General features: G+C 43.8%; 1 long non-coding RNA gene across 1 annotated transcript in view; it reads left to right on the top strand.

Annotated features, from left to right (window-relative positions):
- LOC138294153 (uncharacterized) overlaps positions 1-18,103 on the top strand; it is a 295,227-nt gene extending 277,124 nt beyond the window's left edge. The window contains exon 3 of the long non-coding RNA XR_011203227.1: positions 17,847-18,103. This is a non-coding gene — a long non-coding RNA (uncharacterized lncRNA). The remainder of the gene's footprint in view (positions 1-17,846) is intronic.
- Positions 18,104-26,972: the final 8,869 nt, after the last annotated feature.

Here is a 26,972-nt window from a genome sequence, read left to right as displayed (position 1 = left end):
CGAAAACAGAGGTACAATGGTGGATTTCCCACATGGAGGCATGGAATGACCGGGCCATCTTGGGTTCCCACCCTGTTATGGTGATAAAGTAAAATGCCAGGGGTTCGGGTTGGGGGGCTTGCTGCAGGAAATCTTCCAGAGGAGGAAAATGGTCCACCACAGAACCAGTCCTGCATATAAATTGTCTAGAACTGATGGCAGGATCATTTGCAGTAAAATGCTGGACCAAAGACAAAACACAATATTGCGTTCTGCTGAAGATGGACAATGTAGCAACGGTCCGTTATGTCCATCACCTAGGCAGGATAAGATGAAGAGCTCTATCAGACTTGGCTAGCAGCCTTTGGGAATATTGTCTGACCAACCAGATTTGATGGCAGAACATCTCCTGTGGGCCTCCAACCAAGTGGCAGATTGGCACTCCGGCTAATGGCAAGATACTAGCCTCTGGAAACTTCATCCAGCAATATTTCAGGAGATACAGAACCACTGGGGCCCTTTCTCGATCAATCTCTTTGCCTCTTGATTGGACAACTGGAGAGGTATTGCAGCTGGCGTCTGCATCCCATGGCGACAGTAGTCCGTGCTTTTCTCCAGGATTGGAGAAAGGAGTATGCATGCCCTCCCTTTGCGATGATCATGAGATTATCCACCGAAATTCAATGACAGCAGGCAGACCTAGTGGTGATCACCCTGATTTGGAGATCTCAAGTCTGGTTTACCATTCTGATGGAACTTTCTTGGGATTTTCAAATCACTCTACCCCTTTCGCAAGATCTTCTTCGAGATCCAGAAGGGGATCCCCATCACCTGATAATCTGAGATTCGCTTCATGGCATGACGTATTACAGATGTCAAGAGATTACCCATTAAATCAAACTTCCACAGGAGCAGGTGCCTTTTACCCATCTCCCTCCAACAGATTTGTGCTCAGACATTACTGATTATCTGAACCCTGCATCTGCTAGGGAGAAAGGGGAATGGGAATAGAAAATGAGAGACCACCTCCAGATCCAGCTCCAGCCTGTGTTTCCCATTTGATAATAGGATATTCAGTGTGTGCTTCTGTAACCTGCACCTTTGTTCTTATTGGGATTTCTTTAAAGGAAGGACCTGCAGTCGAGTGATAAGAGCATAGATAAGTACATTCAACTTATGTACTTATGAACAACTTCAGCCAATCACATTCACCCAGTTCTATCGTTCTAACCTGGATCTTTTGCAAGACTAGCCTTTCTCTAAGAGAACAATGTTAACTTAATATCTTCTTTTCTCCAGGAGTGAGAGGTATCCATGGTTCTCTGGAGAACAGGTCAAAGGTTCACAAATATACAATCTAATAATGTATTTTACAGGAAATGAAAACTCCTTCTCAAGGTTCAGTTTTCTCAGTCACAGTCTCTAGGAATTAGTCTGACCACTGAGGTTTGTCTCTAAGACTGTCAAGTCTACAAGGAGAAGAGTTTTTGAATATATATGTACATATATATATTGGCAAGTCTGGAAATCATGCAAAACAATTCCTTACTGCAGTTGGTTGAAGTTCTGTTAAGCCAAAATGAATTCTCCTCAGAAAGACGATAGCCAGTTGTTGGAAGAAGGAAGAAATTCAGCTTCTCCAGAAGGGAAAAAGTAGCTGGTGTGCACACCGTAACAAAAAAAATAATTCATTACTCAAAACTGGAAGAATTCTCTATGAAGTGAAGCGTCTCAGGAACACTTCTCATTCTCCTCAGGATGACAGTTGAAGTGCACAGCTCCCAGAGAGAAACAGCTGGGGGGAAGCTTCAGCACGAGACTAAGATAGAAACACTAGAGCACTGGCCTCACAAAGATTTGCGGCAACCATCTTGAGTGTCAATTAAACCTGAATAACTAGTTCTAAGAGCAGCCTCCTGCAGAGCCACCGGGGGAGAGGACGCCACTGCAACCAACGTGGGTACAAGGAAAAGGGGAATCATTTTTGCTGAGGGAAGAACTTAACAACACTGGCAGTAGTTTTCCTGACAGTACACCCCCTCCAAAGAACTCCCTCTCACAGAAGGTTTGTTGGGGAAAGTGTTGTGAAATTGCTTTATCAACCTTGGAGCATGCACATTTTAGAAGGCTTCCCAGGACCTTACTTCTGGGACAAATCCTTTCCAATCAATGAGGTAATATTATGTTCCTTGAGTCTAAAATTCTATTCACTTCATATTCTAAATGTGAATCTACTTGGATAGGATCAGGAGGGGTGGTTGTCCTAACATTGGGAGTGCTTCTTTTAAGTAGCGAGACATGGAATACTGGATGAACCTTAATCTGAGGAGGCAAGGCGAGTTTGGCTGTTACTGGATTTACAATGTTCTTAATTTTGAAGGATCGTACATATCTAGGATGGAATTTTTTGTTCCCTCTTAAATGTAAATGTTGACTGGATAGCCAGACCTTCTCACCCTCGCAATAACCATAATTGCCTCTCCTCTTTTTGTCAGCATGCTTCTTGTAAGAGACCTTCGCCTTGGTCAAATGTTCTCTAGCGGATTGGTAGGTCTTTTGAATTTTCTTACTGAACTCATTCGCAACTGGGACCGAGCCTCCCAACCTTCCTAAGATAATGTTTGGGTGCCTACCAGAGTTCAAATAGAAAGGAGAATAACACGTGGAGGCATGAATAGCATTGTTGTACGCAAATTCTGCGGTCCAAATTAAATCTGGCCAATAATTATCTTGGTCCAGAAGATATAAGCGTAGGTACTGCCCTATCTCCTGGTTAACTCTTTCTGTCTGTCCATCCGTGATAACTAGTAGAATAAGATGAGTCTATTCCTAGTTGTTTTATAAAGGCCCTCCAGAATTGGGGAAACAAATTGGGAAACTCGATCTGAGATTACAACCACTAGAATGCCATGAGCTCTCACTATGTGCTGTGAAAAAAACTGTGCTAACTGAGAGGCTCTAGGAACCTTCTTCAGAGGGATGAAATGACTCACTTTAGAAAAGGTGTCCACAAAAACTAGGATTGTGTTAAAACCTTGACTTGAAGGTAAATCTACACTCATATCCATAGTAATGGTGTGCCAGGGATATGGTGCAATGGGAAGAGGCTGAAGCTCACCTTCAGGAGCTAGTCGTGTTGTCTTTCCTCGAATGTATTTATCACAGGTTTGAACGTATTGTCTTATTTGAGGGATCATGGCAGGCCACCAGAAATACCTCTTAATTAATTAGGTAGTCTTCAAAATTCCTTTATGGCCATCTAAGGGATCATCATGACCTGCTTATAGCGCTAATTCATCAGATAAGGACATAATTGTAAGGATAGCAAATGAAGGCCCTATATCGATTACACCTGTTCAGAAATCCTCCTCTTTTTTTAGTGGAAATGGAAAGATTGAGGTTGGGGAACAAATTGAAGCGAAAAGGAAGATTATAAGGGGGGGCAAAAGCAAAGGTCCAGATCCTCAGGGGATCCAAACACGTGCCAAGAAGAACCAATAGCACATGAACAAGGTAACCCTATGACATTCAGGATATCGGCAGCTGCAGATCGCACTACGCAAGATGAGAAATTGGTTATTGTCAATCTGTCTAGTCATATACTTAATAAAAATGAATGTGCAGTTCTAAGTAAAGGTTTGGGCTTCTGCCCCACACAAATGAATGACCTTATGAATGTATTTGTGGATTTGTTTAAATTTACACAACAACTTAAACTAAAGGACTATTTTGATACTACACGCACATCTTCTACACCAGTAACAGACCTCACTTCTGATCCTTCGCATTTGGATTCTGATCTTTGTGATTTACAATTGATTATGCCCTTATCTGATGAATGCCATACTGATACCAATGATTTAAGACAAGATCTGGGTATTGAGGAGAATATTAATGTGAACAGTGGGCTTAAATCTGCTTCCATATTTGTACCGCATGGTACACATCCCAATATTGATTTGTTTCGGACTAGGGTCACAAGTGACTTATACAAGAATATGGAAAGATTGACTTTGTCAAAATGTAGAACTGATAACTTAACAAGAACAGAGAGAGTTGCTTTACAATCCTTGAAATCTGATCGCACCATAGTAATCAAGGAAGCCGATAAGGGTGGGAATGTGGTGATAATGGACAAACAGAATTACATGAAGGAGATTAGTCGTCAACTGTCTGATCTGGTTTGTTATGAACATGTTACAGAGAACCCGATGAAATCACTTTGGCAGAATAGCAATATGCGTTTAGCTGAGTGGCGTGAAATTGGTCTGACAACTGTTGGTGAATACAACTATCTGAAGGTTTCTAACCCACGCTTCCCATGTATATATATTTTGCCCAAGATACACAAACGGGGCAAATTTCCACCTGGGAGGCCAATTATATCTGAGAATGCTTCACCTACAGAAAGGACGTCGGAGTATGTGGATGTTTTTCTACAGCCCTTTTTACGAAATCTGCCTGCCTTTATACTGGATAGTAAAGATATACTTAACAAATTTGAGGCTCTAGATTGGACGGAGGACTTGATGTTTGTTACCATGGATGTTACGAGCTTGTATACATGTATACGCAAAGAATTTAGGATCAGAGTGATTGAATCTTTCCTACGCACTAGAACGGCTGATCACTGGCAACATAAGAACATGCTAGTTGATATGATTGATATTATTTTGTCAAAAAATTTCTTCCTTCATGATGGTCTATGGTACCATCAGATACAAGTGACTGCGATGGGTTCCAGGTTTGCTACTTCCTATGCCTGCCTTTTCATGGGCTGGTATGAGAGAGAGTATGCATGGGGCAGACATGCATCACAATGGACTGATTCAGTGGTGTTTTGGGGCAGATGAACGAGTTACTTACCTTCGGTAACAACTTTTCTGGTGGATACATTAGCTACCTGTGGATTCCTCACCTAATGAATACTCCCATGGCGCCAGCATTCAACGGAAATCTTCTTCCTAGTCTCTGCACGTCGACGAGGACGTCACTCTAGCCCACGCGACGCCGTCTGACGTCATACAGGCAATAAGAGGTCCTCGACGACGTGCCGACGTCAGTACCAACATTTTTTACGTGCATGAGAACAACAACCCAATGCAATGAAAGAGCAAGGCAACATCCCATAACCTTGTAAAATACACAATATTGCAATGAATAGCTGTAAATTTAATATAACTCTCTTTTTTTTAATTTATTTTTTTAAACAAACAAATATATGCAAATCATGTATATACACAAAGATATATACATATATATATATACAGATAAATATACACAAGTATCCATATATACAACATCTATTGCAACCTTGAAGACCAAGAGGAGCGCACTCAAGGATTACTTGGTAAGACCAGAAAGGCAACGGGGAGGCGGGTGGGACCGTGAGGAATCCACAGGTAGCTAATGTATCCACCAGAAAAGTCGTTACCGAAGGTAAGTAACTCGTTCTTCTGATGGATACAACTACCTGTGGATTCCTCACCTAATGAATAGAGTCCCAAAGCAGTACCACGCCCGGTGGCGGGTGCCTAAATGGTCAAACCAAGAAATCCTGCAGCACTGACCGTGCAAAATGGCCGTCCCTTCTGACCTCAGAGTCCAAACAGTAATGTTTCGCAAAAGTGTGAAGGGACGACCAAGTTGCGGCCTTGCAGATGTCGACCACAGGAACACCTCTGGCCAAGGCCGAAGTGGCCGACTTAGCTCTGGTGGAATGAGCTCTAATGCCCTCAGGAGGATCCTTCTTTGCCAAAGAGTAACAGATTTTAATGCAAAGAACAACCCACCTGGAGAGTGTTCTCTTGTGGACTGCCTTTCCTCTCCTCTTGCCCACGTACCCGATGAACAGCTGATCCTCCAGCCTGAAATCCTTTGTTCTATCAATAAAGAAGCTCAACGCCCTCTTTGGCTCCAGACGGTGCAGTCTTTCTTCCTCTTTAGAAGGATGAGGCGGAGGATAGAACGTGGACAAAGTAATTGTCTGAGCCAAATGGAACGGTGAAACAACCTTCGGGAGGAAAGCAGCCTTGGTCCTCAACACCACCTTATCCCCATAAAAAGTTGTATAAGGGGGCTTTACCGATAAGGCCTGCAACTCACTCACTCTCCTTGCAGATGTTATAGCTACCAGGAAAACTGTTTTTATAACCAAATACCTTAAGGGGCAAGAATGCATAGGCTCAAAAGGGGACCCCATAAGGAAAGTCAGGACCAAGGACAAATCCCATTGCGGCATAACGAATGGTTTTGGAGGATATTTATTTAGAAGACCTTTCAAGAATCTGATAACAATAGGGGATTTAAATAACGATGGTTGGTCTGGAAGACAAATGAAGGCTGACAAGGCCGACAAATAACCCTTAATGGTAGCCACTGCACAACCTTTCTGCGCTAGAGACAGAGCAAAAGACAAAACGTCCGATAGATGAGCATGTAAGGGATCAATCTGCCTCTCTCCACATCACGCAACAAATTTAGACCACCTATTAGCGTAGATAGATTTAGTGGAGTGTCGCCTGGACGCTAATATAACATCCACTACATCAGGCGGAAGAGAGAAGGAACTCAGGTTGCCCCGTTCAATCTCCAGGCATGTAGGTGCAGACTCTGGAGGTTGGGGTGTAAAACCTGCCCCTGCGACTGCGAGAGGAGGTCTGCCCTGAAAGGGAGACGGAGCGGAGGGCACATTGAGAGTTGGAGAAGGTCGGAGTACCACACCCTCCTTGGCCAATCCGGAGCTATTAAGATGACTAGCGCCCGGTCTTGGCGAATCTTCCTCAATACTCGAGGAATCAAGGGTATGGGAGGAAACGCGTAAAGCAACTGGCCGCACCAGGTTATTTGAAACGCGTCCCCCAACGCTCCCTGCATCGGATACTGGAGGCTGCAGAATAACGGACAATGCGCGTTCTCCAGAGTGTCAAACAGATCTACCCGAGGAAACCCCCACCTTTGGAAGATCAAACGGGCTTGATCTGGATGGAGACGCCACTCGTGGTCTGCCGAGAATTGGCGACTGAGACCGTCCGCACGTACATTCAAGACCCCGGCCAGATGATTTGCTACCAAGCAAATCTGATGGTCCTTTGCCCAGGACCATAGTCGAAGAGCTTCTCTGCAGAGAAGGTACGACCCTACTCCTCCCTGTTTGTTTATGTACCACATTGTGGTAGTATTGTCCGTCAGGACCTGTACCGACTGACCACGAAGGGAAGGGAGGAAGGCCTTGAGAGCCAGACGTACAGCCCGTAACTCTAACAGATTGATATGAAACATCTGTTCCTCTGGAGACCAAAGGCCTTTGATCTCCAGATCCCCCAGATGAGCTCCCCACCCTAGAGTGGAAGCATCCGTTATGACCGTGGCCACTGGTGGCGACTGCGCGAACTGCTTTCATTGTGAAAGATTGTTGCTCGCAATCCACCACTTCAAGTCCACAGCAGCATCTCTGGAGATCTTGACAGCACCTTCTAGATCTCCTTTGTGTTGAGACCACTGCCTTCGGAGGCACCACTGAAGAGCCCTCATGTGCCAGCGAGCATGCGTGACCAACAGAATGCAGGAGGCAAACAGACCGAGCAGACGAAGGACCTTGAGGACTGGAACTACCGCTCCACTTCGAAACATTGGAACCAATTCCTGAATATCTTGAATCCACTGAGGCGGAGGAAAGGCTCGACTCAATGTTGTATCCAGTACTGCCCCTATGAACAGGAGGCGCTGAGAGGGCTCCAGGTGAGATTTGGGCTCGTTCACCGAAAAGCCCAGGTCGAACAACAACTGAGTCGTTGACTGCAGATGATGCAACACAAGCTCCAGAGACTTGGCTTTGATCAACCAGTCATCCAAGTAAGGGAATACTGCTATCCCCTTCCTTCTGAGCTCTGCTGCAACCACCGACATCACCTTCGTGAAGACTCGAGGTGCTGAAGTAAGACCAAACGGAAGGACCGCAAACTGATAGTGCTGCGATCCTACCACAAACCGGAGATACTTCCTGTGTGACTTGAGTATCGGGATATGAAAGTAAGCATCCTGCAAGTCGACAGACACCATCCAATCTTCCTTGTTCAACGCCAAAAGCACCTGAGCTAGGGTCAGCATCTTGAACTTTTCCTGTTTGAGGAACCAATTCAAGATCCTCAGATCCAGGATTGGTCTCAACCGACCATCCTTCTTGGGAATCAGGAAATACCTTGAGTAACAACCTCGACCCCTTTCCTGCTCTGGGACCAACTCCACCACGCCCTTTGAAAGGAGGACTTGTACCTCCTGTTCTAGCAACAAGAGGTGTTCTTCTGAACAATAAGATGGGCGAGGCGGGATGGGGGGCGGGAACTCCCGAAAGGGAAGGGTGTAGCCTTTTCCCACAATACTGAGAACCCAAGTGTCCGTTGTAATAGTCTTCCACTTGCGGAGAAAATGCCGTAATCTTCCCCCTACAGGAGAGGAGTGAGTGGGAAATGGTGGAAGCCTAAGGCTGCTTTCCCTGCTGCACCCCTCCAGAGGACGAGGAAGAGGCAGAGTGCTGCTGAGAGGCTCCTCTGGTGCGGGCCCTACCTCTCCCTCTAAAAGATCTATAGGGATGGGAAGAGGCAGGTTGCTGGAATCTCCCCCGAAAGGAAGAGGAGGAAGAGCCACGCCCAAATCCACGAAACCTCCTGAAAAATCTGGAAGAGGCAGAGGAAGAAGGAGCTTGGAGCCCTAACAATTTGGCTGTGGCCCTGCTCTCCTTAAATCGCTCCAAGGCCGAATCTGCCTTGGCCCCAAACAGTTTGTCCCCATCAAACGGGAGGTCCAATAGGGTTGACTGCACATCCGCAGAAAACCCCGAATTACGGAGCCAGGCCTGTCTCCTTGCCACCACAGCCGTGCCCATTGCCCTAGCCACCGAGTCGGTCGTGTCCAGCCCAGACTGAATAATCTGGGTCGCGGCAGCCTGGGCGTCCGAAACAACATCCAAAAGACCCTGGGGAAGCTCCGTAAATGATGACGAAATGTCATCTATAAGAGCATGGATGTATCTCCCCAGAATGCAAGTTGCGTTGGTGGCCTTCAACGCCAGACTGCAGGATGAAAACATTTTCTTGGACTGCGCATCCAGCTTTTTCGAGTCCCTGTCTCCAGGCACCGTCAGGAAAGATCCAGGCGCTGATTTTGATGAACAGGAGGCTTGCACCACCAAGCTCTCCGGTGTAGGGTGTCTAGAAAGAAAGCCAGGGTCAGATGGCACAGCTCGATACCTCCTGGCCACAGCCCTATGAACCGCTGAGGAAGATACTGGCCTCTTCCACACCTCTAGCACCGGATCAAGCAAAGCCTCATTAAACGGCAAGAGAGGCTCCGCTGCAGCAGAGGCCGGATGTAGCACCTCCGTTAGAAGATTCTGCTTCGCCTCTGCCACCGGCAAAGGCAGGTCCAGAAAGTTAGCTGCCTTCCGTACTACCGCGTGAAAGGAAGCCGCCTCCTCCGTATATTCCCCTGGAGACGAAAGATCCCACTCAGGGGAAGTGTCCAGCCCACTGGCTGTATCCAGACCATGCAGTCCATCACCAGAGTCCTCCAGTTCTCCTTCCTCCAGGACTCGTTGGTACTCCTGCTCTTCCAATAGACGAAGAGCCCGTCTCCTCGAATGTAGCCTCTGCTCGATAAGCGGAGTCGACATGGCCTCCGCCGAAGTCGAAGATCGGCGCCGATCCCCAGAAGCAACCAACGCCGCGTCCGGCGCCCCAGGCAACTTCGACGCCGATGAAAGAGCAGGACTAAGAGAACTTGAAGCAGATGGACCCACCGGAGTCACAGGACGAAATCCCGACGTCGACGGGATGGAAATCTCCGGGGCCAATCCCTCTGAAGCCACCGGAGCAGACACCGGCGCCGAGCCCACGTTCCCAAAAGGGAGAAAGGGCATAAAGGATGCCGGACGTAGAGGCGCAGGATCACCCAATGAAAAGGCCAAAGGACCAGCCGGAGCACCCCCTGGAGCCATCTGTTGGAAGATGGTATACATCGCATTTAGGAATGCGGTACTATCGGCTCCAGGGGTGGGAAAAGCCGGATACTGGGGTGCCTGTATCGAAGGCGACCCCGACGCCGGCCTCGACGTCTGCGACGCTCGAGACAACACAAGAGGCTGCATCACCTCAATCACCGACGCCTGCCCAGGTGAAGTCGGTGACGCCGGAGAGGGCAACGGCGTCGACGGATGCGGCGTGACTGTGGGACTGACCTCCCAAGTCCTCCGGCGCCGATCCGAAGGCGACCTGGAACGGGTCTCCTTGCTTGAATGGCGCCGTGAATCTCTACGGCGCCGGGAGTCTCGATGACGCCGATGCCTTGGCGAAGAAGACTTCTTGTGATGCTTTTCTTTCTTCGACTTCGCCATAAACAACTTAGCCTCACGTTCCTTGAGGGCCTTCGGATTCATGTGCTGGCATGAATCGCAAGTTGAGACGTCGTGGTCGGAGCTCAAACACCAAAGGCAGTCGGAGTGAGGATCTGTAACTGACATCTTGCCCCCACACTCTCAACAAGGCTTGAAACCCGACTTTCTCTGCGACATTATTACTGCAGAGAAGGACTACGCAGCAAAAAATACACTGTAACCACAAAAGTAACAGTTGCTCCCTCGAAGATAACCGTTTCGAATGCACGGAAAAAAGGGAACTGACGTCGGCACGTCGTCGAGGACCTCTTATTGCCTGTATGACGTCAGACGGCGTCGCGTGGGCTAGAGTGACGTCCTCGTCGACGTGCAGAGACTAGGAAGAAGATTTCCGTTGAATGCTGGCGCCATGGGAGTATTCATTAGGTGAGGAATCCACAGGTAGTTGTATCCATCAGAAATATTGACGATATTATCATCCCGTGGAAGGGAACTGAGGTAGAACTATTGGCGTATCACTCTTTCCTTAATGACAACCTGTACAATGTGCAGTTGAGCATACAATATACCAAGGAACGAAGAGACTTTCTTGATATTCAATTTTATATTGAAAATGATAAGATACATAGTACTTTGTTTAGAAAGTCCACAACCTTCAACAGTGTTCTCCATCCTAGCAGTGCTCATCCTAAATCAGTCATTAATAACATTCTGTTTGGCGAAATGGTTCGCATAAGACGCAATTGCAGTACTGATGACAATTTTTCTGCTCAGGTTGCTCAAGCTAAACAGAGGTTTAGGGCTCGGGGGTACAATGATAGCGTACTGAGGAAGGCAGAAAAACACATTAGCACAGTTGAGCGAAGTATTACACTTCAAACAAATAAGAATAAAAGAAATGACAAACGTAGATATTTGTCATTCATCACCCAATTCTCTTCATTGAGCAATGAGATTTATGAGATTCTTCATAGGCACTGGCATTTGTTGATGGAAATTCCCAGTATGGGTACGTTTCTGACCAGGAAGCCTAGTATTACTTACCAGAGAGGATGGATGCTCAGAGACCATCTGTGTCCTAGCTATATTACTACGAGTAGAATGACGACTTGGTTACCAACAGCTCCCAAGGGATTTTTTGTATGCCATGACTGTAATGTTTGCAGTCTTGGTGTGGACAAGTTACAAAATGTTTGCTATAATACTGGTAAGAGATGTGATATTAGGTATTTTATCAATTGCAAAACAAAGTTTTCTGTTTATGTTATTGGTTGCAGTTGTGGTAAAATCTATGCGGGTAGTACAATTAGACCCTTGAAACTTTGGATACAGGAACATATCCGGGCTATGTAAAATAAGGATATTAGTTATCCATTGGCACTTCATATGATGGAATTACATCCTGTTGATTGTAAGGTCTGGTTCCATGGGGTTAATTTGGTACCATCCAACTTGAGAGGTGGTGATAGAGAATTGACCCTACGGCGCAAAGAGGCGACATGGATTTGCCGCCTTAGGGCCATGGATATGGGCATATTACTGATGATGAACTTCACTACTTTCTGTAATCAGTGGTGACTGAGTGCTTGGTTTTTGACAACTATGGTGATCTTTTTCTGAGTGATTCCATTTGGGTATGCCAGTTCTGTGCAAATATTGCTACCTTTGTATGTACATGATATGGTTTAGAATATATATTTGGCTGTAGAACATTTTATTGGTTTGTGTGCACCATAGGTATATGTCTTTGGGTACAGTAGATATATATATTTCTAAATTAAATATCCCATATTATATTTGCTTCTACTCCATTTAAATTTTAATTAAAGTTTAGGTTTCCTTCTGGTGGTCAGCCAGTATCTTGCAGTGCTGTTTGAAACATGATAATAGTTGGTGTCATTTCCTCATGTTTAATTGGTAAGTGCTTTCTCTACATGGAATTTATACTGGACGAGTGCCAGTTAATTGTTATTCCACATTACAAAATGGCCGTCCCATTGTATATCACGTATATTTGTTTATGATTAAGGTTTTGTTTTTCTTCTGGTGGTCAGCCCATATATTTTTGGGCTGGTTGATACATGAGAGTAGTTGGTGTCATATTCTCTTCGTACATTTTCATTATGGCTTAATGGCAAGCGATATCTCTATATGCAGTTTACACAAGATGGGCATTAGTTCTTTGCTATTTGATGTTACAAAATGGCCGCCCCCTTCGCAGTGCAGCTACACGAGCACTTATTAGCCGGCGGTTTCTATAGCAACCGGCTTACATTTTTGGCCTATCGGTGAGCAAGGATCCGTTTATAACCGGGTCATGAAGGTCAGCTTGGTTTTATTTGCTGCTATGGCATTTCCGACGCGGCGTGCATCGTTGCAGGTGTGTTAATGCGAAGGTGAGCGTTCTCCACACAACGGTCTTTGCTGGGGGTTTGGACACATGAAGGAAGGACCGTTAATTGGCCCCTTCATTATACTTACTGTATATAACACACAAACCGTCCATTCGAGCGGTGCACATGGGAGAAAGTATTGACTAATTGGCCTTAGATTGCCTTTAGTGCTTTTAGTATGCATACCGAATACACATTTTTGGAGCGCGGTGATGGCAATCTCAACATTTGTAATCATTTTGCGGTATTTTTATTTACAATAATTATTTATGTTAGTTTGTGAGCGGCCACGAGGTGGTTATTGCATGGGTGGTTAAAATATGCTGCTTCAGCTATTATTATATAAGCTTGGAGCGTTCCCCCCCTTTTTTGTTACCAGTTTCTTTTTTCTTTTCTTTTTTAATTCCGTTTTGGCAGGTTGGCCCACATTCGGTTTACACCATACCAACTATACTTACTCTGATATTCAATCTTTGATGACAAGCATGAAAACTATACATATACGAGGTATGGAGTCGTCACATTTTCGGTTAGGGTAATATTTTGCTTGGGTTACCTAATATTGTGTAATTGGCATCATCAAGCAGAGTAAGAATCTTTATGGCAATTAATAGTGGTTCTTTTTGTTATATTTATCTTTTGGATAATTTGTTAACTAATTTTTAACTTGGTGTGCTTGCAGTTAGTTTGTGATGCATTGTATTTGTTTCAAGTTATTTGTATGTATATTTATTGTATGTTTTTTCCAATGGTTCATGTATATATATATTTGTTGTTTGCCCTTTATATTTTAGTTTTTTTTATAATATATATATATATATATATATAATTTCATCTGTTTCATCTGTGATAGGGCCTGAAGACAGGTTTGTTCCATCCACCGCACGATCAGGCTCTGCGATTCTTTTTTTGACAAAATGTATTCACATTTTTGTGGCATTCTGAATGTCGCAGAAATTTCCCGTAGCTCCTTAGTCAGTCATCACTGAAACCTCCTGCAGCTTCTTTTCTCTGAAGATGAGGTCAAATGAGATGGTTAGATCAGGGGAAGCAGACTAATTGGGATTTAGGGGCTGGTTGGTGCTGTGAGTCAACCAGGGTTACTTTCTTAGTAGAATGAGTTTTCTCTTTTCCTGAATTATCTTGTTTAGACTTCTTCAGGCATTCTCTTACAAAATGCTCAGACAACCCAGAATAGAGACGTAGATTCTTAGATCTTCACTTGTCCTTTTCCTCTTTAGACAGGGAACCTCTAACACTGCTGATTTGCATTGGCTCTTCCGAAGAGTGTGTCTCGAAGGTCCTGTTACTTTCCACTTTGTTGTTGAAGTGCAGTGGGATGGACGAAATTCCCTCTTTCGTTCAGCTTTTCTTTCAAACAGACGCTGATCAATCAGTAAGACTAGATCAATTAATTTTGACACATCAGTAGGTCAATCTGGAATCTGGGCTAGCACATCTTTTAGTTCTTCTCATAACCTTTGGTAAAAAAACGCAGCCCTTTTGCTCTTGGGCCAACCAATCTCTACAATTAATTTGTTGAATTGGGCCAGATAAGAGATCAAATCCCGGTTTCCTTGTTTTAAGCCTAGTAATTCATCATCTGTGGCTTGGGAAGTTGTTCTGCGGTCAAAAATTCGAAGGGATTCGGTTTTAAAAACTTCAAAATCATATAATATAGGGTAATTTTGTGACACCAAAGGCATAGACCGTGAAGCGGCATCGCCACTCAAATAGTACAAAATGAACGCTGTTTTTGACTGATTCTCTGTAAAAAAATAATGGGTCGACAAAGGAAGTGTAAGGAGCGCGGTGTTAGAAATATCTGCGCCTTGTAAGGATCTCCACTAAAATGTTCAAGTGGGGCAGGGGAATGATAGGGGAGATGGAAGACTTTACTGATTATCTGAACCCTGAATCCGCTAGGGAGAAAGGGGAATGGGAATAGAAAAAGAGAGACTGCCTCCAGATCCAGCTCCAGCCTGTGTTTCCCACTTGAAGATAGGATATTCAGTGTGTGCTTCTGTAACCTGTATATTTGTTCTTATTGGGATTTCTTTAAAGGAAGGGCCTGCAGTCGGGTGAAATATCCATGGTTCTCTGGAGAACAGTTCAAAGGTTCACAAATATACAATCTACTAATGTCTTTTACAGGAAACGAAAACTCCTTCTCAAGGTTCACTTTTCTCAATCACAGTCTCTAGGAATTAGTCTGAGCACTGAGGTTTGTCTCCAAGACTGGCAAGTCTGCAAGGCAAAGGTTTTTTAAATATATATGTACATATATATATTGGCAAGTCTGGAGATCATACAAAATGATTCCATACTGCAGTTGCTTGAAGTTCTGGTTAGCCAAAACAAATTCTCCTCAGAAAGCCGGTAGCCAGTTGCTGGAAGAAGGAAGAAATTCAGCTTTTCCAGAAGGGAAAAAATAGCTCGTGTGAACACCATAACAAGAAAAATATTTAATTACTCAAAACTGGAAGAATTCTCTATGAAACAAAGCGCCTCAAGAACACTGCTCATTCTCCTCAGTATGACAGTTGAAGTCCATAGCTCCCAGAGAAAAACAGCTGGAGGGAAGCTTCAGCACGAGACTAAGGTAGAAACACTAGAGCGCTGACCTCACAAAGATTTGCGGACACCATCTTGAGTGGCAGTTAGTCCTGAGAAGCTAGTTCTAAGAACAGCTTCCGCAAGGGCCACTGGGAGTAGGGATGCCACTGCAACCAACGTGGGTACCATGAAAAGGGGAATCGTTTTTGCTGAGGGAAGAACTTAACAACACTGGCAATAGTTTTACTGACAACAGAGATTGTTGGAAAGTCCCAGGACTTTCTGCAGAGGCTACCTCTTTACTCACCAAAGCCTGGGCAGATAATACCAACAAGAGATACCGCTCAGCCTGGTCACGATGGTAGGGTTTGTGTCTGTGATAGGGTGCCAGGACCCAGGTCAGTAGAGGAGTGCCCAGGGGTACTACATGATGGCCGGCAGCAGAAGAGGAAAAGGTGGGGCGTTTTTCAGTCAGCTCATGCCGTGAAACGGAGAGCGTCAGGAGAACGGAGGAGTTCGATAACGCAAAGGAAGGAGGAGGCAGAGATCGGGAGAGGAACTCGCAGCAAGGAAACCTGAGGCAAGCAGAAGTGGCACCTCCAAGATACACGGAGCCGCTGGCTCGAAAAGGAGAGTTACATCAAGGTTGCGAGGAGATGTGGCAACGCTGAGCAAGAGAGGGCAGAGGGAAAGGAAGCGCTGGAGCCAGCCACGTACTAGGAAGAACGTGGCCAGAACAGGTACGGGGTGTATACTGGGGAATGGGGAGGAAAGGAGGGGTAATTCACCTATAAACCCTAAGTGCACAGGATAAATAACTGGGAAATAACAAGGGAAAAAAATTTGAAAGAACAAAATAAAAAGTCACACAAATACTACCCAGGAAGGCACAGGTGAAAGGGCAGCATGTACTAACCTCAGAAAGATACCAACCTATTTATACCATACAAGGAGAGTAGTGAACCAAGAGAGAAAAAGGAAAAGGCGAAGAGTCGCTTAAAGAGACAGAAAAAAAAAAAAAAAAGAACGTCAATAACCACACAGGGAAAACAACAGGGGAAAGAAAAGAGAAATTAGACGGTAGAAGAAGAAAAAAGAGAAAAGGCAGGAGAATAGGACCATAAGCTACCCACCAACCTACCTTCTAAAAACACAGCTTCTTATTTCTCTACCTTCGGGTGTCGTCGTTGGTCGGTGTCCGTGATGGGTGCCTGAAGGAAAGAACCCTGTTGGGAAAACCCTGAAGAAACAATACCAAGACTACCCAGCAATAAAGACAAAACCTGAGAAAGAAGAGACAAATAGAGACATATGTTTTTGAAAAGGAAGTGTAAAGAAATTAAAATAAAAAGATCACCTATCACAGCCTACTACGCCTTCTGGTATCAATTAACACTTACCTGTCACAGTGTCATTGATAGGTGGATCCACTGGGGGCAGATGTTGTCCATATCCTGAATTTTCAGGCCTCCTTAGTTTCGGAAGGTTTAGTTTATAGGTCAATCAATACTTTCAGGTCAGCAATCTCGGTAAGACATGTTCCGTTGGATGGTCATCCGATCTGTGAACATCCTTTGCTATGCAAACTCCTCAGGGATATTCGATTATCTATTCTCCCAGAACTCGATACTCTACTTTATGGGATGTGAATAAGGTTTTGATTCTGTTTAAGTCCTGGCTGTCTAATAAGTATCTCTCTAGGAAGCAGATGTCTGCCAAATTGGCCACTCTATTGTGTTTGATCTCTTGTCGTGAAGTTTCAGATGTGAGAGCTCTAGATCTAACAGGTATTTACTCCTGAGGGAGTCACCTTTCATATCTCTAGTAGGACAAAAAGCAACTCAAAGATGGTATCCTAGCCATTGTTTCCACACCTTCCCAAAGTTTGTGTGGTGAAGGCACTCAAGGCCTATGAGGCAATGAAAGATATCAGTCCACATGGCGAAAGACAATTATTCATCGTTTCCACAAAACAACACAAGGCAGTTTCTTACCCTACTATTGCCTGATGGGTCCGCTGGGCCAAGCAAAAGGCAGGGACTGATATCTCCTGTTTTGGAGCTCACTCAGTACGTGGGGCAGTGGCCTCTAAAGCTTTTTCATTGGGAGCTTGTTTAGAAGATATACTAAATGCGGTGGATTGGTCATCAGATTCTACCTTCAAAAGGTTTTACTTTAAACCTGTTACAAATCTGGCTTCTTTGGTGGTGAACAAGCTTTGAACTAGCCAAATGGCCACCTCCAGTCCTGACTTTGAATTAAATAATGTTGTAGTTATCGTAACAGAAAGTTTCAATTCTATTAAGGACTCGGAGGCTAGGATTAGCCCAAAATTGGATTTGAATCTCACTCCCAAAGTATCTACTTTGGTTATGTAAGTAAACTATTTTCAACATTTAATTGTCAGACTAAGTTTGGGAGAGTTTAGATTGGTTGAGATACTGTAGATAGCCTTCTTTGTTGAAAAGAATATTTCCTTCCCAATGATGTTTCCATAATGTTCGCTGAAAAGACTTTTTATTTCATAGGAACGGATCCGAATAAACAAAAATGAAACTGGACTTTACTGGCAGTGGTCGCAAGAAGAAAGAGGAGGATAGAGCGTCCTGGGGGAAATGAAAGGAATAGACCTATCCTGATTGGTGGACATGCTGATGTTTTTTCTATTTCCCTAGTACTCATGAGAAATGTATTTTGTTCTGTTTATATGCTTGTAATGGCTGCTGGATGTAATAAAGTGGAGAAAGTGAAGTCCTTAATAGAACTGAAACTTTCCATTACGATAGCCAGGACATTTTTCATTAGTTGCCTGGCGGAAGTAGTTAAGATATAAAATACACCTCTATATTTCCTTCAAATGTAAGAAAAGAGGTGACAAGTACGATTGGACGGTTAGAATGTTTTTTGCTGTTGCGTAGGTTCTCATTATCCTAATGAGACTACTGGATTCGGGCAGCAGAATCCCTGTACTGCGGGGACTGAGTCTGATCCCGCACCATGTGACACCTGTTGGCCTAATCCGGGTTTGTTCCGGCTAACTAGCAGTGCCTCATCTCCACCCAAGAGTAGAAATGACTAGGGCAACTGGGTACATGACATAAACGACTCCTCAGGGGAATCGTGGTCACTCAGATCTCATCCGTTTCTCTCAGTTACATGTCTCACATATGCAAGGACAATCAGAGGCAGAGTAAAGTTCACTAAGGTTTTATTGAAGTAACTGCAACTTAGATAATAAGGCATGTATTGCAATAACTAGGATGATGAAGCACAATAAGATTAAAAGAGTGACAAGGAGAGTAAAACACACGAATATCACTACCATGTTGTCACTAGAGTTTGTAGAGATAGTTCCTACCTAGGCTAAGTTAGAGCACAGCATGTTAAGCTCTAATTCTGCCCTACAGGTTCCCCCTGGGAAGACATCATCCCTCATACCTGAGCAAGAGGCCTGTAGTCTACATAAGCAGCTGTAGCGAAGCAATCAGCATACAGTCATGGTCATCTGGCTGGAATCTCCCTCCAACGTACATGGGTCAAAATAGTGCTTTTATAATAAAACAGACGAGAAAAGATCCCCACGTAAGAGTGTGTATGTTTCTGTGAACAGCTAGATATAGAACATAAAACAAGACCGCAAATGTGGCTAATGTTAAAATAATATAACAAAGGAAAAAATAAAACATATCTAGGTTAAAGTGCACAGCGGCAGGCCTAGTTTACTAAAATAACGTGTATAAAAACTATAGCTAAAATGGCTACACAACACACTCCCCTTGCCGGTTCAAAGGTGGTTCAAAGCCTAATCTAACATATATATAAGCCACTAAAATGCATCCTAAGCATAATGTCAATAATGACAAGTCAAAAAGACACTTGAGCATGTATTAAAAGGACAATTTAAAATGTTAAATGTGGCATCTAGAAGGCCGAACTTCAAAAGTCGGTAATTTTTAAAGTCGCCAATCGAATCCGGGATATTTGAAGATAGGAAATCTTCCACTTTTGCAGGTGGTAAAGTAGAAAGTTCACCGCCAAGGAAAATCAAAGAGCATTCGTGTTCCAAAGCCTGAGCTCCAGCCGAGGCAGCAGCATTCCATGGTGTGCCCAACAATGAGTTTAGAGCTGCATGATCCACAAAGGGCAACTAATAACAGCTTCCCGTAGCAAATGCACCCTCAGTGCGTATGTCAGGTAATGAGCCCTCAGCGAGAACATCAACAGACCAGCGACCAATGAAAGCAAGTGCTGCGTAGAAAGACAAACTTTCAGTGCACATTCAAAAGGGCACCAATGCACTGAAACACGGGCTGCACACAATGCAAAACTGGTCTGAATGACAGAGACCATTCGCACTCCTATTGCTCCAGGAGTGGTGCTCCAAAGTACTGCCTCATGCGTTCACAACACAGTTGTGTTGGTGGAAGCGCTGTCGGTCCTCCTGGTTGTAACAGGACAGCAATTGCGCATAAAAAGTAACAATAGCAGGATGCCACTTATTATAGCCAAAGTTATCGGAAATCCCCCGAAAATACTGGAAAATATTGAGTGAGTGGCTGAAGGTATTAAGCCAGATTTGTGTAAACGAAACCAGAACCAACAGCCTTAAAGAATTTTGCGATTCCAGTATTACTGGACCAGTTAAATATCCGTCCCACGAGTTCACCAAAGTATCTGGGAAAGTTAGTACTTAAAAGGGACTGAATCTCTGCGGATGACCTCGCAACCTTAAGCACATAGGTCTTGCGTGCAGATGTAAGCGCCACATTTTTGAAACAATGAGGCCTTGAGTCTGCCCAAGTTGTCAAAATTCACATTTGAAGTAGCAATATGGGGCCAAATCTCACCTACTTCCCTCTGTTGCGTAGGAGGAAAAAGTACATTCCCTCAGCATATAACAATTTTGGAGACCGAAACGGCAACTTATTCGGCTTGCATCTCACAACAGCTCTCACTATTAAGGAGCACATAGCTGCCATTTGAGAGCACATGGAACGCAGGTCTAATAAAAGGGACTGGGACTCCATTCAGATAACAGGCCAAATTCGCTGCTGAGGCATTGCACGCCCGTGCAAGGACAGCTGTTTACAAACCATTGAATAGCTGACAGAAGTCTTGCATTCACTAAGGCAAAGAAAGACCTCTTTCATGCCACTGACACATTTGTACGAGAAAAGTAACTCCCACACCTCGTGGATGTAACTATCTCCTAGCCTTTCATATCTGCCCACTGGAATGTGTTTTAAACAGGATGTGAACTGAAGTGCCGAAATAGGCAGATTAATGACCCCCTGTATTAACCGCTCAGCAGACAGTAAAAGGTAACTTTTCTAATTTCTCAATATTTACCATGTCATAAGTCGCTTCTTTTTTAGCCATTAGTTATTGTTGTTGTATTCAATTGAATGTGGAAAATATGTTCCTCGTGCTGACGTGTTGCCAGGGAACGTGACTTGCTTTCAGTGTTTGTTGTGTTCAACCGAATTGCATAATGGATCTTAGTTGACTCTGTTCATGCTGTAAAGAGGTCTTGTCGCTTTGTACTATGTCTATTGCAGGAGAAACGATATTTTTTAAGGTGTATATCCGGTCGGACAGGGTATTAATCCCATTATCTACATCAGCTAATGCCTTCTGTAACTTTTCCTGATCTATTTGCTTTAATCAGACAGCAGCTTCTTGTTGAGAAAACTTCCAAATTTCATTATAGACTGCCTATAAGAAGCGCTTTCTGCGTTGTTTTCTGGGGCCTAACAGGAAATCCTGTAAGTCAGTATTATTAGACAGAAGACTGAGGTGTTCTTTAACAGCATCTAGTGAGGAACTCTTCAACCATTGCTGGCATAGTTTCCCTACACTATATGTTGTCACTATAACTGCGTGTTCAGATGACACATAGCGAGGGTCAGGCCTACTTGTTCTAAAACCCCCATGAAGTTTACAAAATGTTTATGACACCCATTGGTATCTGTTGGCCACAATAACCACCCACCAGGACGTGAAAGTGAAGCATTAAATGTGCCATTTTGGACCCATTCATTGAGCTGATCTTCAGTTGCATTTATATACTTTTGTCATTTGTAAAATTTTGCAGGGGCAGGAATACTGGGAACATTCAAATTCTTAATTTTTGCTAAGCCTAAACATGTCTGCTGTACAGTTTAATTTAAAAATATCATTTGAACAGGTGTCAGCCATGCTTTGAATAAAGCTTCCTTTCCCCATATCTACCAATGTTTTGTTCCCCACACACTTTTTAAGTCAATCAGCTTTGCCCGATATTCATAGCCTTCTATAGCCAACCGGGAGACAAAGGAATCCGAATAAATGAATTTTGTATCTGTCAATAATATATGTACATTTTCCATCAATGGCAATTTGAAATAATATGCCTCAGCATTTTTAACATTGTGCCCAGAAAAATATGTGAATTTTTCAGAAAATGTTTTAGAACTCCCTTTTGGTGGAGTCGGGCAATGGTCCCATTGTGTGTAATTAAAAATAGTTTTTGCTGTTTGAATGAAATGGTGTCCATAATAATTATAACAGAACATGTCTCCATAATTTTCTTTGGATTGATAAACATCCTCACTTTCGAATACAGTAAAATACTGCAACTCAGTATTCATAGAATCAATGGTTTTCACATCCCAGTCATCACAAACAACACTGGGTATTATTACATCATTCATAGAAAGCTTAAACACATATGGTATTTCAATGACCCCCGTTGGGCCGTATATATCAAATGTGACTTTATACCCAACAATCCCATCAGGAATTGGTATAGCGGAAATGTTCACGAAAAGGCAAATCTTTGTGGACTTTGTGAGAAGAAAAATTGGGTTTTAGGACCTCATCCACCAGTTCAACTGTTGATCATTCAGGAAGGTAATGACCATGTATTAGTACAAAGAAAGTAATAACAAAGCCAATCCAAAGGAGGAAAGCTAATATAGTCAAGAAAAGCCACAGATGGGAGAATAAAGTAATTTGTTTTGAGCCACATTATCAGCTTACGTGTTTTTAGCAGTTCAGATGCAGAAGAGTCAGATGAGTCCGAAAAAGTGTCTGTGATGTCGTCAAAGTATCCAGAAGCAGTTTGTGCAAAAACTGGAGCCGTATTTTCAAGAGGAGAATGATCAGTGGTCTCCCATGGTGGTTCATATAAACAATGTCATGCGTTTGTGTAAAATTTGAGAGTTTTCGGTCAACACTTTCTGTGTTGCTTGTTGTAAGAGATGCTAGTGGAACTAAAGAAAGATCATTTTCCACCATCCCCAAGCTCGGAGAGGTATCAGCATTGCTACTCAAAACTTGTAGAGGGACATCTTGACCAATAGTGAGAGGGATTCTGGTACTACAGGATGTTCCTCTTGGTCTGCTGTGTAGGATCAGCCACATGGTGTAAGTTGATATTGTCGATGGAGACTAAGCGGTTTTCTTTAGAGCCTGACAGCGGTGGCAGAATAACAGTTCTGATACCGTGTATTTCCAGGACTGGAACCGGTGCACAATAAGATGGACTGAACTCCTTTTTCACAGCAATTTTTTCATGTACTAGATCCCCAATCTTTGGAATCCAGTCAGTAGATGTTATTGGTACATCCTTAATTCCTAAGCAGGAAACATTGGCAGAAGCGTTGTCACGGAACTGTTGTAATTCCTGCAAGACAGTGACACGTTCATTTATGTCAAAAGGTGTTTCTGCCACCTCCACGCCAGGACCATCAAGATCTGGAACATACATTTGAATTCCAAACAAGCACTCACTCGTATGAAATAAGACCCCCCCCGCCGGGACCTTTTAGGCAGATTATTAAGTGCTCTCTGGACTCCATACAGGTGATTAAGCCAATAATGACCCGTACCTAATACTCTGGCTGTTAAGGATTGCTTTAAATCTCGGTTTTGTCACTCCATGACACTATTTCCCTCGGGATGAAATGAAGACGAGTAATGGAGTTGGACCCCTAAAAAAGCCATGGTGTCCCTGAATGCCCTTGAGGCAAAAGCAGGGCCCTGGTCCAAGTGGAAAGCCGCAACTGCATATGTGCCGATAAAGACTTGCAAATCTTTAATAACAGTCCGAGCGTAAGCAGAGCGTTGTGGCCACAAAGAGAAATCTGGAGCAGGAGTCAACAGCAACTAAGATGTATTTATATGCAATGTCAGGTGTCAGGGGACCACAATTGTCCACGTACACACATTATAATGGTTTGTTAGAAATTAGTTGGGGTGTCTGTGGTGGGCATTTGACGGTGGATCCCTTAATTTGTTGGCAGATATCACAACAAAGTACATACTGCTTGGTCTGTTTATATAGACCTGGCTACTAATAACGAGCTTGTAACAATGATATTGCAGCCTCCACACCAGCATGGGCAGAAGCAACTCCCTCATGCCCTGCTTTGATCAGCTCTTGTCTTCGATCTTTGTTGGGAATCTCGAGATTATCCACAGCTGGTATTATAGCTATGGCCATCCGGTAGGAATATTTAGCAGCAAATGCTTTTGGCAAGGGTGTGCCTTTAGCCGTGGCTGTCACAGCAGCTCATATGTCATTGTCCGGTTTCATTCTAGGACGAGTTACTGCAGCAACAGAAAGCATAGCTACTGCTGATTTGGCTCCTTCATCAGCCAGTGTATTCCCAGCAACATGTATTCCAATGTGCCGCCATCCAAGTGTATGTACAACAGGGTCATTTGGGAGCGTTTCCTTCAGATCTGCTACTTTCCCCAACAGAAGTCTGTGTTTAATGGTGTTAACTTTAGAATCTCTGAACCCATTCTGGCGCCAATAATTTATATATTAATTGAAGGACTGCACACAATAGTACAAATCACAGACAATCAGCGTTAGCTGGTCAGGATCAGTATGTTCCAGAACCATCACCAGAGCATTTAGCTCTGCTAGTTTTGCAGTGCAATTCCCTAGGGTTTGCGTAAAGTTATGTTGTGGATAGAATTTACTACCCTCCATATAGCCGCTTACAACTGCGCAAGCAGTGGAGTATTGATGCTTTGTGCCTATAGTATGTTGTGCTGAGCCATCGGTGTACATGACTCTTTGATATTGATCAATAGCCAATGTATTTGCTGGAACTGGGTATTCTTGTTCATATTGCAAAAATTCTTAAGTTTGTATCTTTGGGTCAAAAATATAGTCAACATCAGTGGCTTTGGTAGCCATTGCCCTTTGGCTCTAACGTGTATGTAATGCTTTAGCGTTTGGAACGCTGGCTTTGATGACAGCCTCAAAGGCTGGGTTGGAGATACGACAATAATGTGTTTCCCCTGGGCCAGTGGTCTTTCTTTAACCTCACTAGGGTGGGTGTCGGCCACTGGCCGACGCCCACACTACCTCCCTGGTGCAGGTCACGACCACTGGCCGACACTAGGATAGGGGTTAAAAAAAACCCGGGAGAGACAGAAGATCCTCTGTGTCTCCCCTCATCCTCCCACCTGCCCCTTTGTGACGTCACTATCTGTTTTCCTGCTCCGGTGGGGAAAATTGGCCCAAACGGGCCTCCCCGACGCTCGGGAAGGCCTCATTTGAAAGGGGAGATTCTCCCCTTTCAAATGAGGCCTTCCTGAACAGGTTTCCTGGCCCTCGCTCTCAGTGCAGCTGCGATTGAGGGTAAGGAAACCCCACTAGACACCAGGAATTTTGCTTGGGGGGGGGGGGGGTCAACCCACTCGGAAAACAGGCTGGCCTCCCCAGGGGCATTTAAAAAACGAAACCTGTAGATTTACCCCTGTGAGGGGCACGATCGCGCCCCCAAGGGGTTTAAAAAATGTTTAAAAAAAACAAATTAAAAAAGGAAATTGACAGGGGACCGTCCATGAGGAGGGCGACCTCCTGTGGCAACAATAACTTTATTAAGAGTTGTGTGGTTTCCCTGGGGGCCACTATGGCCCCTAAGGAAATCATACAGCTATAAAAAAAAAAATATATATATATATAGATCTATATATAGACATAACTATGTGGATATATCTATCTATATAGATATATCTATATATATATATATATATATATATAGATATATATATACATAGCGATCACTTTTGTCAACGCATGTGTGGTTTACTGCGTTCAGCCCCCAGGAAAACCACACCCACATATAAAAGTGATCTCTCTCTCTCTCTCATATATATATATAAACAATGCGGTCAATTAAATGTCGCGCTCAATAGCTGGTGCAATACACAAGGGTAAACCGATCCCTCTAATCATAATATCCAACAAAGAAGAACTGCAGCGCTCTCCGTAAAGGTTTATACTTCCATATTATTTATAAGTGCAACAAACCAACATGTTTCAACCAAACGGTCTTTGTCAAAGTTCATGAGTCCTTTCACTCTGTTGACCTTTATACTCACAAATCACCATTACCAATTAAGGGAGTTATGGGATTTGTAGTGTATTTCATAACCCAATTATTCAAAAAATATATATAAATACCTTGCCCCACGTATTGCAGTTGTCTACTGTGGGAACCATCCCAAATGGCAAGCACATAGTTAATATTCTACGCTTATCCTGAGGTCCTGTATGGGGAAATACTGCTTCCAGTGCATTTATTTTTTTGAGCTAACCAAAATGGAATCTCTTCCCATTTGGCTAGTACCTTACCCATAAACGAATGTACAGTAGCATAATTAATACCTGGCGTTGCTGCATGTGGTTGCGCCGAGGCAGCAAGTGCTGGGTTTGTAATTAATGTTTGCATTACAAACTCTACTATTAGTCTGCATATTGCTGTAACTTCAGCATATAAGCAGCGAACCTCATCTACCGTCAAGGTTGCTGCATGAGGGTGCAGTGTGAATATGTGGCCAATAAAGGCCAGGTATGATCATCATTACTAAGAGGTCCTAACCTAATGTGTAGGACTGTATGTGGTAGGGCGCCATCAAGCCAATTATTATGGTTTTGATAAGATAGAGATGTTTCTAAATATGCATATGATTTATATTGTGCAGGTATGTTTGCAGGTGTATGGTGGTGAAATGTGTTTGTGTTCGCATCGGCTGCTGGAAATATGACCCAAGAATAGAACATTTCTGTTCTGTATACTGCATGAGCTTCCACAACAAATGTAACTGGACCCCCCTGGGCTGTGAGGCCATGTGCCAATAAATGCACAGTAAGGGGTGGTCGCATATGGACTGCAATTGATACCCGTTGTGGGTTCGCCATGGTGAATGGTACATTTTATTCACAGATAAGCACACCAAATGGGGATTATCCTTTTAGGGTTCAAACTTGAACAACCTACAGTGTTAGTTAGGTACTCCCTACTTAGCTGAGGAGGGAAAATCCTCAATACCACGGATGTCTCCGTAAATAGTACTGAGGTGTCTTTGCATGTAGTGAGACAGAGGTACTCAGGAGGACCTGAAAATTAGTGCCTGGCCAAACGGTGGCGCCAAGTTGCATAGGTTCTAATTATTCTAATGAGACTACTGGATTCGCCTGTACTGTGGGACTGAGTCTGATCCCGCACAATGTGACACCTGTCGGCCTAATCTGGGTTTGTAAGCAGCTGTAGCGAAGCAATCAGTATATAGTCGTGGTCATCTGGCTGGAATCTCCCTCCAACGCACATGGGTCAAAGTAGTGTTTTTATAATAAAACAGCGGATGTT

The sequence above is a fragment of the Pleurodeles waltl genome, chromosome 4_2 (assembly GCF_031143425.1).
Source record: "Pleurodeles waltl isolate 20211129_DDA chromosome 4_2, aPleWal1.hap1.20221129, whole genome shotgun sequence".
Lineage (NCBI taxonomy): Eukaryota > Metazoa > Chordata > Amphibia > Caudata > Salamandridae > Pleurodeles > Pleurodeles waltl.
Note: the sequence above shows the minus strand (reverse complement) of the source record. Positions and strands in the feature narration are given on the sequence as shown.